Raw genomic sequence first — 15275 nt, 5'->3', positions numbered from 1 at the left:
TGATGGGTGGTCATGGTGACAAAAGATACGCACACTCATTTACTGTCTTGATCGGTGGTCATTATTTCACCCGCAACTGCGATCACATTCTTTGACAATGTCAAATCGATGCACGTACGCTACGGGGGGGTTGGCTGGGCCGGATCGCTGTGTCATCGCTGTGTATGCAACACGGAACGCATAAACCGCTCCCTTTTCGGTACCGACACATCCACATTGAAATCAGCGACAACGACAACAGGAGTAGTGTCATCGCAGCTAATTCACGCAAAGTGAGTAGACATGAACCTTACGGGACTATGAATCATTGCACTAATTGATTCAAGAAGAGTTTTGGTGTTTAGTGACTCGTGATCTGCGATTAAAGCCTTCTCGAGAGGAATTGTTGCGGAACCGGCGAACAGACTGCTGCAGGGTAGGTATATCACTTCGCATACAGTTACTTGGTTCCCGGCGCACATGGGGACAGTGGAGGGAGCCCCGCGTAACCTCAACGAGGTGGCGCACAGGGAGGCACGGGGATTAGTCTGCCGTGTACTCCCTGAAGGGGCTGGATCTCCCACTCGTGAGCACAGGGACCAACTGTTAACCTTCAACGAGATCACCAAGCACTATTACTTAGGGCGCAGGGCATGCCCCCTGCCACATTCTAAATTAAATTGGTCACAGGCGGTTACATTAAGGCTTCTGCAGACACGAACGTACCCTAACCCGGTCATCAAGAACAAAATTAATCTAGACTGCGGGCTTTCAGTCTACTGTAGTAAGTGTGGGGGGTTTGCTCGATTTAGAACACATGCTTTGGCGCTGCTTGGCGTTGGCCGGTGATGGTTCTCGAGGTGATCAGTGGTGGCAGCGGATGCTGCACAGTGAAGAGCTGGCGGACCAACTCGGGGCTGTCCAGGGGGCCCTTGTGACTGCAGAGGGGCTCGGCCTCCCTGTCCCGACGTGGAAGCGGCCCGCATCAGTTCCAGACTGAACCCTCGGGACGTAAATAAAGTTCTTCATACCATACCATATGAATCATTGCATTTTTTGCTTGCTTACGCAGGCATGAGCCACTGCTCACGGGGGTATGAGCCATTGATGATGACAGTTTTCGACATGCTATTTTGTATGCTGTCAAGAGTTCGACGAAAGTTCGTCTGGTCAGGTAACATGACGATGAAGAAATTGCGGTCACTGACCTAGTCAAGGTGAAAATAACACAGAGACCTTTCGGGACCCGTACGGGTTCCTTGATTTTCTCTTCTTTTTTTTCCATTTTTTTTCCTCTTCTTCTTTCTCCTTTTATTCCCTTTACCCCTTTCCCCAGCACAGGGTAGTCAGCCGGTACTTACACTGGCTAACCTCCCTGTCTTTCCTCTCCTTTGTCTCCTCCTAAAAGCGGGCAAGAGCAGCAAGTCGTTTTTATGTTGTTCTGTATGTTGTATGCGTGATCAGAAAGTATTTAAGCGCTGTTCGCTTCACTTTGCTGAGCGCTTGTAGCCTCTGCCTTGCGGGGCTATGAGCCATTGCATTTTTTGCTTGCTTACGGGAGCATGGATACTTACGGGGTATGATCCATTGATGGTGACAGTTTTGTTCACGGAGAACAAGAATTCACGGAACCCTACATATACAGCTTCGCTGTAAAACATTATAGATGTGTTGCCATGATAAAGGTTTGCTGCATGTGATTCTTTTTATTGTTTATTTCATCTACTCTCAGTACCCATTGGGTCTACAGCCAATAAGCAGTATAGTCGCTAGGTTGTCTTTATCTTTTTTTAAAAGGAATGTCCTCACTTCCTCTGCTAAGACTCCCGATTTCCAATTAATGCGTGGATGACACCTAAAATTGTTTTTTTTTTAACTTACAGATAACATCTACAGCTCTTTGAGAACTTTTGGACTCTTTAGTATCCCTTGTTCGAACTTAAAGTGCGCAGGTACAAGACGAGCCTATGCGGCACTTGGGAGGCGGATTTCGAAAGAACGGTGCTATGCAGTCATTTTGCGTTGTTTAGTACCAGGATTACTGCGCTTCGTTGCACAACAACACTGCTTTGCAGTGAAAGCTGTGAGCCGTGTCCTGGCGCTGGAGACTGAGCAGACGACGCTGCGGCGCGCGTGGTGGCAAATGGAGCAGAGGAGATGGGCGATAAGGGTTTTGTGGGAGCTGCGTCGTTTCATTGCGGATACGGGGTTTGAAAGAAAAACGGAGTTGCTTCTTAAGCAAATACGGGTGTCCAATGTAAAGCACTAAATACCCAAGTCGACTGGAAACAACAAGATCAGTTAGGCTTATGCTGATCGGTTGCGTTCCGTCGTCTGCTCGCTGTATTATCGCGGACAATTTGCTGCGGCACAAAACGCAGGCTGCGGAGTCAAAGCACGCACAAGGGCGCTCCTGAAATAAGTCCCGCATTCTTATCCGCGTTAGATTAAGGCGGATAAGTGAAAACTTAGACATCTTTCTTACAATGGCAAATAAAATAAGATGCAATATTTATCAGTAAAGTTGATGTATATTTCTGCATTTCGGTTCCGCGTTTGCACAAATGCGAAACTGTCGCACGTAGAAGCTTTGCTGATTCAGTGTATCTTCCAAAAAAAAAAGAAAACCCAACAGCGGTGTCAAACGCTACGAGAATGCTTGACGCAGTATCTCATGTGCAGAAACTCTGCCCCGGTAGCTCTATTCATTACGACAGAATGTTGACCGCCGTGTATTGATCGTGTCAATACACGCGTCAATCGAGCTCCCCCCCCCCCCCTCCCGCCTAATATTTATTGTAAATTTAAACTAGGTGTCAGCTTGCGTTCTTACCAGACTTCAGGAAAACCTGCGCATGACGTTTGTATAACTGGTCGAGACGTAATTTTGGGCTAGTTTGTTCGTGCCGGTTGTGAAACAGCGCCAGAGAGCACAAGGGACCAGACGAAGAAGAACGACACGTGAACGACCCTGTGTACGCGTCCTTCTTCGTCGTCTGGTCCCTTGTGTTCTCTGGCGCTATTTTGCTACCCGTGTGTATAACGCTTACGAGCGGTGACGTAAGCACTTTACTGCGAAAGCTATGATTAACGCAAGAGCCTAAAATATTGCGCACCGATAAGCCGCAACATCTGCATTTCAACCAGGTGCCCCACTCAGTTTTCCCAAGTCGGAGGGAGAATGCAATGGCGATTCTTATCTCCGAGCCAGCAGATAAGTTATTTTCTATTTTTTTTCCGATTCTGCGCTATCTCGTAAAGACCCCCACCGACCGAAGGAAGGCGTTATGCGAAGATCCGTTCGCGATCTACAAAATGGCTATCGCCAGTCAAAGGAAGCTTTCGACGAAAACTGGACAGCACACACATACAAGAAATCCAGACAAAACAGGACAATACAGGTATTGCCGCGCTCGCACCGAGGACCGCGTGCGATGTCCCAGGAATCGTATCGGGGCCTCGCCCGCTTCAAAGCACCAACGAGCATTTCGCTGTACTGCACGGAATAAATGATAACAAAACGTAAGCCCTCTTCCATTTCCGCAGCCTCCCCCGACATTGCTCAGTTGATTTTCTCGCTTCTCGTGTTCCTTTTGTTCTGTGCTACTTTTGTTCTGTTCCGTACCACGGCGCACGACGGGAGACGAGAAGATTGCATTTTGTCTCTTTGTTCGTCCTTCGCTGCTTGACGGTTCCCTCCGCGCCGACCCACTTTATTTAAACAAGAGTTGGATAAGATAAGAGAGACGGCGGTGAGGAAATTTCTAAACGCGACAGAGAGAAAGGAGGTCGAGAAGACTGCGGGGTGCGTCGTGCAAGAAAGGCACTGGAAGGGGGTGGGGGTCGGGCCTTTGCGAAGTGTGTTTAAGAACTCGACATCGTATCTCAGGGGAATCCCCCCGCCGCCAGCGCCGGGATTGTGGTTAAAGCGAGGGAGCGGGGAAAAAAATAAAGGAATTAGGGAAGTCGACTCGGTCGCTGGGAAGACAGAGCGAGCGTGTGACCTTCCTTGTCGACTCAAGGGGTAGGGGAGGGGGGTCAATAGTTGCTCTGCCGTTCCGAGAACTCGCGTTGGAGCTGGGCAACATTTGCTTTTTTTTACGCGAGAATTGCTCATGTTGCTGTTGTGGGATTCAGGTGCTGTGCAAGCATTAGTGAGCGGGCGGATAGGAAGCCTGCGGAGACGTTTGTCTGTAATGTCTACACGTTGTACTCGCATATTGTTCGTAGCCTGTGTTTTTTTTTTTTTTTTTTTTTGGTTCGTAGACTGTCGTGGGGGGCCTATGACTGCTGTTTCAACAGCTTTCTTTTTCATTTTGCCTAAGTGTAATCCAGCTTGTTTTCATTGAAGGCATCGCTTTCTTGCATTGCATAGTCTATAAACGCTTGCATTTCATAGTCTACATAACATCCTGCAGACACCTGTCGACCAAGATAGTAAAACGATAAGTATAGTAACTTTTTACGGAACGTCAACAGACTCAACGGCCTCTATGAAATTATAGCAGTCATAGGCCCACGACAGTAGGCCTATGACTGTCGTGGGCCTAGACTGTTGATATGCCTCATTCTGTGGTCTCACACTTTCGAAGGGCTATTGTCCATACACGACGCGTATAGACCGCCTATCAGCCTTCTGATGCTTGTGCATAGCCAAAACTTGATATGCACTGTAACGAGGCAAATAAGTCAATGTGATAAATGCGTCGCATGGGGACTGGGTGCCTACTTAGGCTATTGCTGTCTTTTAGGTTGGTTGCGGGGTTTGTGAGGTTTTACGAACAACAGCCTGCATTTTAAAGGAATAACGTGCTTATAAGGACTACTGTCGCGCTGTAAATGCATAAGAAGCACTCTTGGCTATCAAATCAGGGCCCTCTGAGTCCGAATCTATAGCGCTACATATACCGGAAGAAAAGATTTTAGGCACGTGGAGAAGAGTTGACCGTGCCCAACATGCATAAAGTCACTCTTGAACTTTCTACGTGAGACTGGTTTAGACGACCGCTTCTAGAACCTGTGAGACGTGCAGACAGTGCGAAATGTGTTTGCGTGATATTTTTTGTTGTTGTTGTGTGTGGACAAGCTTACTCCTACGTGCATTGTGTCTTCAGTGTGCATCCGCATATTGGACAACGTGTGTGTAGTAGCTCATTGTACCGTAACATAAACACCCGACACCTACCTTTCCCTGTATTTCCTCCTTCCCCTTTCCCCAGTGAGGAGTACCAGGCTAGAGCCGCGCTCTTCAGGCCGACCTCTTCTCCTTTCTCTTCATTAAAATCTCCTCCTCCTCCTGCAATGACACCAAGCTTTATTACATTTATTGCATATAAATAAGGAGGAACCACTGACGCACGTACGGAATAGCTAAGCCAGCTGTAATAGTGAGGGAGCAAAATTAAGAGCCTCAATCCATGGCGCGCCCGCATACCCGAGCACCTCAGTGATCCGCTCGCGGCATAAGCTTATCGTTATGCGTGGTGGTTCGGCTTTCACGTCGGTAATCCTTGACTGGTGCGAATTGCAGCGGGGCCGGTCAGTACGAAGTCATACACAACATTTTCTTTACCTCTTGCAAGCAAGCGGACATTGATTGAAGTTAATTGCGAGATCTTTGTCTGTAATTATTATTATTATTATTATTATTATTATTATTATTATTATTATTATTATTATTATTATTATTATTATTATTATTATTATTATTATTATTCACTTTGCTCCAACTGCCTTTCTCCTCTTTCTTTTGTGTTTACCTTGCGCTGTGTTATGTACACTGTTGTTTTTACAATTGTTCTTTTTATTCATTGTGTGCATGTTTTGTTTTTTAGGTGCTTAATCTGCGCCTGAGTCAACACTCCCACCTTAGGGTTGTTGTTGCGCACGGTAAATCAATGACTTGATTGATTTATTAATGGTTATTATTATCAATTGTGCCATATCGTACAATATAAATACCGCACATACGCATGCTGAGAGACAAGCAGGCCAGAAATTGTCTCCTAAAACGGACACTCCGCCCTGCCGCTTGAAAAAAAAAAAGAAAAGGGTCAGGGGTTAAAAGACAGAGGGCGGAAAGTAGAACAAAACATCTTGAGCGAGCACCTATGGATTGAATTCTGAGAGGTTTACGTGCCGAAAGCGCGATTTGATTAGGAAGCACGTCGTATCAAGGGGGGGGGGGGACTCCAGATTAATTTTTACCACCAGAGGATCTTTCACGTGCCCCCCGATGCACACGACGCGGGCGTTCTTGAATTTCGCCCCCATCGCGATTCGATCCCGCGACCTAGTGTTCGTAGCAGCGCAGCGCCATAGCCGCTAAACGACCGCAAGGGCTATAGACCGTTTTTTCATGGGCGTCACCATATTGGTACGCAGTGGCGCCATCTATGGGCAGTCGGCATGCTGGCTTGGGCGAGCGCTCCGTTTTGCGTGACAGGTATACGTTCGGCAGTGGTTTTTGGCGTTTGTTCTTGCGCTCGTGCGGTCTATTTAGTATGACGTGGCGTCTTCTACGTGTAAAACGGTTCTGTGAGACGTACTGAAGTGGTTTAAGTCCGTATGGCCGGATTTTCTGCTGGCGTTGAGGCGGGCGGAACACGCAACGCGATGTGTTCGCGCATATTTGAGCCTGCAATCAGCCTCGGAACGTTCAATTCACTAATGTGACCGTATTGCAGTATTATCCTCTAGTTCTAAGCTGCGGTTTAGGAGCAATGAAACATAGGCGACGATCGTAACAGCGTGGGTACCGTTCTGCTACGACTGGAGCTGTGCTGTCATACTTTGACAAGCGTCCAAACTGTTAGCTGCAGATTACATTGCGTGATTGCTTGGTTTGGTCGATGAGGTTTCCACCCATGAGTAATATAGTTTTGGTTAGTAATAACAGCATACCTCAGAGTGTGAGCTATACTTGTGCAGCAAAGCGGCCGTTTACGAACTGCGCGAGCATCCTAAGCAGTGGTAGTTAATGGATTACAGATATCTTTGTTCTATATAGCGCGTGGTTTAAGCATGTGGCATCAACGTTTATAGTTCTGTAAATATTGTGTGGTGTGACTATGCTAGGTCGTACTACGGTGTTAGCCCGTTTTCTCTACTTTTTACGCGAGATATATGATGATAACCGTTTTTTTTTTTCGATTGTGTTCGTTCCGTTCTCTACGACGCACTTACACGTATTACGGAAATTTTGTCCTCAAAAATAGCCATCGCATACTTTTTATGCGATCCCTCTCGGACATTATGGCTTTACAGAGCAAAAAGGCAATGCCAAAGCAGATAGCTTTATATGTATCGTGCTGTTTCCCCAACCGTATTGATCGCTGTGTTGAGCCGCGCCATCGGCCTCATGCAGGAGGTTGGCGTAGACATATACCGATTTCAAGCCTACTCGACTTGAAATGCGTGAGAAAGACGCTGGTGCGTCACAAATATTTGGTAGCGCCTGCCACTTGGATGTTTCGCAGTTGCCTTAGGTTGGCCGTAGACGAGCATGCGCTCTTATGTTTTCGTCGCTACGCCACGCGATCGGACAGTGAGCTGATTTATCATTTCATGCTGGTAATACGGAGACACCGGTTCTCTTCGTTGAACTGAGACCGATGCGCCCAAAATAGTTCACAGCACATGCACACACCGCGGCTGGCGTGCGTCACATGTTGACGCCCCCAAGAGACGTTTCCGCGTACTGCAGTTACCGATGCGCCGAAAGGCTTCCCTGAAGGCCTTATGTGAACGGACGTTGCGTAAATTTCGCAAAGTACGATCTAAAACATCTCGAAATCGTTCCGCAGCACGCGGCAGCAATACTTTCGAGCAGCGCCGCGCCGGATCGCACAAGCCAGAGAGGAGGAAAGGCTCTCCGCGCGCCCTATCCTCCTCGCCTGATGAAAAGGTATATAAGAACTTAAGTAACCACGGGATAGTCGAGTCCCGTAGATGAGAATACAAGGCCCGAATCCTTGGGGACCTTGTAACCAAGCTCAAGCCCTACCTTCTCTGCTGTGCTGTCTGAACACCCCGAAAGAATACCGCGTTCAAGCAACCAAAAAATAAAGAAAAAGAAAGAAAAGCTAGTCATAAATAAATGTTTGTTTTGCAGACGATAACGAATCGTGTACGCTGTTCGTACATCTTGTTTTGAAACGGCGATGCGTAAAATTTGAAAAAGAAAGGGAAACGGGGAACCCTTTGTTTTCGCGAAGATATTGTACCCGCTCAAATAGAATTAAACAAACAATGTATCCTTTGCGATTTTTATTGTCTACATCACGATGCAGCAGCCCAGGAGAAAGTGCATCTACGCGGAAAACACAGGTCTCAGTCCCACGGCGCCTGCGCAGGCCACATGGAGCCTTAATCTGCATTTCTAATTAGGCTGAGCCGTGGGCGACCGTCTGCTGTTACGCTCCCCCCATCGCAACTTCATTTCTCCCGGGCAGGTCCCGCATTACGCGTCGTGCCTGGGAGGAGAGTCCATTTTTTTCGTGGTTGCGGCCTGATCCCTGACGTGGGTTGGGATCGTTGGTATGAGGGATCACAGCGCAGCCTTTTGCGGCTAGCTAGCAGGCAATGCAAGGAGAACGGTGCTTTGAGAAGTAATACGTAGATGATATCACTACTGTTCTTTCATTCTTTTCTTGGTGGGATCGGTATGTATGTATGTATGTATGTATGTATGTATGTATGTATGTATGTATGTATGTATGTATGTATGTATGTATGTATGTATGTATGTATGTATGTATGTATGTATGTATGTATGTATGTATGTATGTATGTATGTCTGTATGTACGTACGTACGTACGTACGTACGTGGCAGTCTGATCAGCCCCAAATACACGTGAACAAAAGGAGCAGCAGAGCGCAAACAGTTTTTCTAACTGCTCACAATTCAAGCAATACTACGTACTATGCATAAACATCCCAGACAAGAAAAAAGAAAACAGACAAGATGCATAAAGAAAAGAACAAAGAAAACGTACAACATGTCAATACACTGCTCAACCTTAGATAATAGCATAAAACTCACACGGGGGAGCAAAAAAAGCAAGACTATCACGAGTCGAACAAGACACACTATCATTTTGAATACCAATCAGATCATTTAGCAACCGAGGTTGCCTGGAGCGCAATGTTTGCGATACGTAGTTAGTGCGTGATTATGGCACGCGCCGAACTCTGGATTTCTTGTATTATAAGGAGCTTCATTTTGCTGCAGTTGAGCCGTACAAGTGATGCAGTTTAGGCTTACTGTCTGCTCATTTCTTCACGCAAGTACAAAAAAATTTGGAGGACGCTTCAAGTTTCGCCTTTTAGAGCGGAACGCCATAGTATTCAAAGATCCCTGACTGCTTTTCATGATTCCCGGCAACTGCAGCTTATGTAACCGTAACGTTTACCGAGAAACGCTGGCAGCGAATGCTATGCACGAAGGCGAGCTTTCTGGTAGAAACGCGGCCTCTTCCGTGGCCTCTTTCGTGATCTTCTGTCATTGTTTCGCACTCGAAATATTTCAGTCTGAGAAGAGCTGACATAAAAGAAATGAGCTGTTGGTGTTTTTTTTTCTTCATTACGTTTGTTTGTGGGCTACCGTTCTCAAAATTCTGGGGAATAACTTTGTAAAGAATGAAAGACCAGGTATGAACTTGGTTAAAACACGTTGGTGGGCTAGTTGGTTAGAATCCATGGTAGTGTTTATAAGCGCGACTGGACGAGGACGAAGAAAGAAACAGATACACAGACACAGCGCTTCACTCTCAACTATAGATTCAACATACTTTCAACAACTTTCAACTATAGATCTATAGTTGAAAGTGAAACGCTGTGTCTGTGTATCTGTTTCTTTCTTCGTCCTCGTCCAGTCGTGCTTATACACACTACCAGGTATGAGCAACTTTGGTGGTAGAAGAGTGGTTGGTACGAATAGTTGGTAAATTAGATACGAAACTTGTTTCGCCGAAGCGACGTCCGACGCCGGTCGCCGACGCCGGATACTTAATAGAGCCTTTACTTTCGGTGTCTTAAGTTCGTGAAATAAAGATGCTGAAGGAAAATCATATATTTTTTTAGAACGAATAACTCGGAATGAACTTTATTTTGGAGGATATAAAATCTGTTGATATTAGTTTCACATGTCGCACCCCAGATAAGACAATAGTTTAAATGGCTCAGAAAAAGGTAATTGATATGAAGTGTTTAATAGAACGTGGAAGGTAGTTTAAGGAATAAAGGATTGCAGTGATTTCTGAAAGCTTACTAGCAAGAAAATCTGTGATTATGCTGACATGAAATTTAGTTATACTGACTTCGACTAGAGCACACAGAACTACGCTACGCGAAGCAGAAATGCTACTAATAATACCAAAGCATACTTACCATAACGATAGTCTGATAATACCGAACGAAACCAACGGCTTACACAGCAAAATAGCAACATTTGCGGTTTCTTCCCGTGCTACTGCCTGTCACGTTCTTTTTTAAAAGCGCTGAAAGTATTACTAATGCAGCTTTTATTAAGTAATTTATACACAGATTACTTTCTGGCAAGAAGCGTACTAACAGGCAGTCTGATTATTCTGTGTATTTTGTATGTTTTTTCACCTCGTATGTATGTATACCTATGCAGGTAACTCGTATATATTCTTTATCTTTTCGCTTTTTGGGTAACGCAGCTTAACCCAATCCCTCCTGCAACATTATCTGCGCGTTCACTGAAGACAATAAAATGATAAAACGAAATAAACTAAAACGCACGTCTGCGGCCTCGGCCAAGCATGCATATATATAGTTACGATAACTACAGGTCACGCGTGGGCTCCAAAAAAGAAAGAAAGAAAAGGAAGCTTGGTTCTGCAAGGCATCTTTCAGAGAGAGGGCAGGTTCCAACGACGACTATGTCGTAAACTGGACGTAATGAGCAAATATAGTAACCTAGCTAGCGACGGCGATGAACCTCGATTTCCTTTCGCTTCTCAGAGCGAAGTATTTACGTGAAAGGGCACGGCGGTCATCGCTAATGAGCGTCGTTCCTCTAAGCTGGTGACACTGCTAATTACCGCGGCTCGTTAGCGAAACATGGCCAATCTCCGGCGCGTGCTTGAGAACAGGTATTAGTAAACGAGTCTGTTGCGAAATGCCACGCCGGCAGTTCGTCGCTGCGTTCATTGAAAATCGACATTAAAATTTGCCCGAACGCAGTTCCGGATAAAAAAAAAAAGAAAGTTAGATTACCTGTTCACCTCTATGTCTGGCTATCGAGAACGCATTTGCAAATGAAATCGATAAAATGTTATTGGAGTTGTAACCACCTAGTACGGTAATTAATTAATCAATGATTGTTTGGTTGGTTGGTTAACCCACCCAGAGGTGAAACTTCACGGCATCGTATGGAAAACGAAACTATAGGCATCGTGCTAAGTTTGCTGCGCTTGTACGGCATCGTTTTGAGGCGTCAAATCCGACGTCGCATATAGGATACGTTCGACCGTACAGGGTCAAAGACGGATGCATGACTCACCGTGGCCTGAACGTGAAACCGAGTGTGACACACGCCTTGTGACATTATCTTTGTTTAGAAGCAGAGTTTAGAACGTTGTCGTAAAGGTAAAGAGGGCCTGTTAAACATAATGAAGTTATTTCGCCAGAACTGTTCGCAAGTGCAGGTGCCAGCCACTCACGACGTTTTAAACTTATTATTAGTGAACACGCCCGGCCTGTTTGCCAACGGACAGTTACTAAAAGCTTTCCGAACAATTCGGTTCGAGCTTATTCGGCAGCGCGTGTGGACGTGTGAACTTGAGGATTGATAATCGCTTATGTTTTTTTATCTATACCCGAAATTCACTGATTCCGAGCCAAGATGCCCATGCCCTAAGAGGGGAAACGCAGTTCGAAAAAAAAAGGAAGTCAAACAGCCGGGCTAAAGTGTTTCATACAACCAGGCTAACCTTCCGATAAGTGAACATATCTTCGGCCGAATATTATGATCCGTTTTATGTGGGGACTGGAGTGCCGTCACGTGATGTCGCTCGGTAACTGTGACAGCCTTCAAATGAATGTACCGCAAAAGATAACTACGCGCTGGCGTATTGCATTTTCGCGATAGGCGGGCACTGATTAATCTCCCAAGTAATTGCCTTCTTCGGGAACGCTTCGCAATAGGTGGTTGCAGGCCACTCTGCTCGCGTCCCATTGGAGTGAACGCGATTCATTAGAAGTGCGGTGCTCGCGGATATTTGGATAGAATGAGTTAAATACTATAGCACGAGCTCTTACTTTTCAAAGACTGCGCATTTGCCAGGACTTCCTTCTTTCTTATGGTGTCTTTGTGCTTAAATGGTTTTCGGCGTTCCACAAGCTATCTTTAGAGTATTCAATACACATTATGCTACCGGGGACAGATGAATCGCGAGTAAGAACTTACTAAGCAGAACACCCTTCGCAAGTATTAACATCGAGAGCACGACCTGCCGCCGGTGTACTTATTTGGTCGCCAAGAACATTGTGTGGGTGTATAAGTTGAAATCTTGCCACTATCACTCGTTCACTTCAAAGTAATTCGGCACCCTTAAAATCGGTCTATAACTCACACAATTACACCATTTTTGTGTGAAGGTGTTAGTTATAAACCGATCTGCATCCTTATTCACTTTAAAGGGTGTCAGTTATTTTACTGCGTACTACCGGAAGCGGAAACGGAAGAACGCATTTTACAGTTAGCCCTTGCTCGCATTTCAAGTGTCCTCGACGGGGCATTAGTCTTTTGAATGCGAATGGAGCCATTTCAAAACGAAGCTTTCTTTGCCTACGCACTAAGGAAAAATTGCACCCTTAAGGGTGTTTTCCTGACTCACCCTCTTACACCCAGAAATAACGGTGTATGGGCGTACTAATACACCCATATGAAAGGGCGAATTTTCGGAATTGCACCCTTTCTCACAATGTGTGTTTTTGCCAAATGCACACTATATTTTATTTTTGCAGCTATAAAATTTAATATATCACTACCCTGGCCTTTCGGACGTCCGCCGAAGTAATCCCGGACTGTTTTCTGAGGCGTCTATAGAAAATCAAGCGAAGGAAAGAAAGAACCTGCGCAGCCTGAATGCAAACTGCGGACATGCAGAGATCGCGAGTCGGAAATGTTACCTCTCGACCACTTCGCCTATACGTAGTTACAGAGAATAACGCGGCGCTCTTAAGGGTGCAGCTGCGTTTCTATAGCTTCTCTGGTGTGCAGGCGCCACGCTCCCCAGATTGTGAACTTAAGCTTACAGCGCGAATACCTAAGACGGACCACAAAAGGAAGATGGCGCTGTGTGTGTCGTATCTTCCTTTTGTGGTCCGTCTTAGGTGTTTGCGCTGTGAGCTTAAGTTCAGAATTGTGCTCCAGCTATAGGCCCAAATGAAGTTTTACTGAAATTCCTCAGATATTTGCTTCAGATTGTCTGCGAATTAGCACCGAGGTGAAGCAATTTAAGCGCAGCTGTAGCGCTAAGATGTGAGGACTATGTAAGTGGTATCTTTGCATTGTGCGACCGAGCCGCGCCACCTCCGTGATAAACGTCGCGTACTTATCGGCAATAGATTTATCCGCACCTATCTGCGAATGTTCATTCCAACCGGCACGACATGAAAGAGCGCGAGGCTTAGCGCGGAGAAGCCGGCCCCGGTGCTACGCCAGAAAGAACGTGCGCCTGGACGACTACGATTGGCTGACGCGTTATGATTTGCCGGCGATTGGCAGCTAGCTGGCGTAAAAGTGCAGAAATCATGTTGTAGTGTTGTATTCTACTGTTTTTGTTTGGACATCTCATTGCTCATGCATGTCTAGTATACAGTTTCTAATAGTAGATTTATTTTTATAGCGTATGCGAAGTGTAACTGTGTAGGTAATATACTATTGATGTACTTGCTATTGAAAAGGTGTTCCGGTCTTCCTCATATTGTTCCTGTTGTTCTTCTGTTCTTCTGAAAACTTGTCGAATTTCATTAGATACCTGTGATGTTGTATGCCCGCTACCTGCACGGGCCTGCAGAAGACCTACATTATTGATAAATAAGTGAAATCTGCAAAATAACACCGAGTTGAAACAACCCAAACGAATCCAGTGGTAAAAACCGAAAGGCAGGGTAGAAAGTGAAAGAAAAAGCTGTGTCTTTCCGCTCCACCACCGCAGGCGCCGTGTGCATGAAGTAGCAGGTTAACATCCGTAGCCTACTGTGACGATACGACATGCTAGAAGCATACGTGTTGGTGCAAAGCGCTGGGAAAATACGCGCGTGTGGCTTTCTACTTGCTCGAAACGTCGAAGTGCCCGAGCACCCTTAAATTCCTGCAAGGTGCACGTTTTGAACAAAAACACTCTTTTAGTGCACTGAAATTAATGAAAAGGAGTACTAAGGGTGTTCCGCTAACGAATGCATCCATTTTCGAAACTTGTCAAGTAAGGGTGCAAAAAAAAAAAAAGGGGGAGGGGGGAGGTGTGTTTCGACATCCAATCCACCCTCGAGTGTGTGATTTTCCTTAGTGGGTGTATGTCCCCGCCCTTTGGCGGGTCGTCTTCGTCGGCTGTCCCACCGAATAGAGAGAGAGAGAGAGAGAGAGCATACAGAGGAAGGCAGGGAGGTTAACCAGAGGTAGTTGCGGTTATCTACCCTGCACGGGGGAAGGGTTAAGGGGAATAAAAAGAGAAAGAGAGTGGAAAGGGGAGATAGAGAGAAAGCGAGACGAGCACTAAAAAAGCGCGTACGCTATAGAGCGGCATAGTGGGCGGCGTTTTTAAAGTCTATCGTTAAGCTCCGTAGACCGCGGGAACCTTAATATTAACTCAAGTAAGGCCTTCAACCCGCCGAATAGAATCCCATCGCGGGATAGCAGTAGCTGAGGCATAGCGCCGTTGAGCTCGGAGTCGTGGTTTCGGTCTCGGCCGCGGCAACCACGTATCATAGGACGAAATGCAAAAAAAAAAAAGAAGGAAGAAGAAGAAAGAGAGCGATAGAGAGCGAGCGAGAGAGAGAGAATGAAATCACACGCGTACTTAGGCTTAGGTGCCCGTGAAAGAACTTAAGGCGGTCAGTATTACATTCACAGAATACTTCGCCGTTTGGCGTCCTGCGTAATCGGATCGTGGTTTTGGCGCGTAAAGACCCCGAGCATTTAATTCCGTGTTCGCCGGACCGCCGAGCGGATGCATTTCTGCACCACAGGAAAGGCGAAAGGCTGTGCGACGCATCGTCGCTGTATATTCGGCACCTCGGCGCATCGCGTTTCAATCGCTGA

The 15275-nt window shown here is 46.1% G+C and overlaps 1 long non-coding RNA gene across 1 annotated transcript in view; it reads left to right on the top strand.

The window, feature by feature from the left end:
- Window positions 1-15275, top strand: part of LOC142589745 (uncharacterized) — a 153561-nt gene that overhangs the window by 88329 nt on the left and 49957 nt on the right. Inside the window, exon 3 of the long non-coding RNA XR_012829919.1 lies at window positions 5814-5868. This is a non-coding gene — a long non-coding RNA (uncharacterized LOC142589745). The remainder of the gene's footprint in view (window positions 1-5813; window positions 5869-15275) is intronic.

The sequence above is a fragment of the Dermacentor variabilis genome, chromosome 8 (assembly GCF_050947875.1).
Source record: "Dermacentor variabilis isolate Ectoservices chromosome 8, ASM5094787v1, whole genome shotgun sequence".
NCBI classification, from domain to species: Eukaryota; Metazoa; Arthropoda; class Arachnida; order Ixodida; family Ixodidae; genus Dermacentor; species Dermacentor variabilis.
The sequence above is the reverse complement of the archived record's forward strand: the minus strand, read 5'-3'. Positions and strand labels throughout refer to the sequence as shown.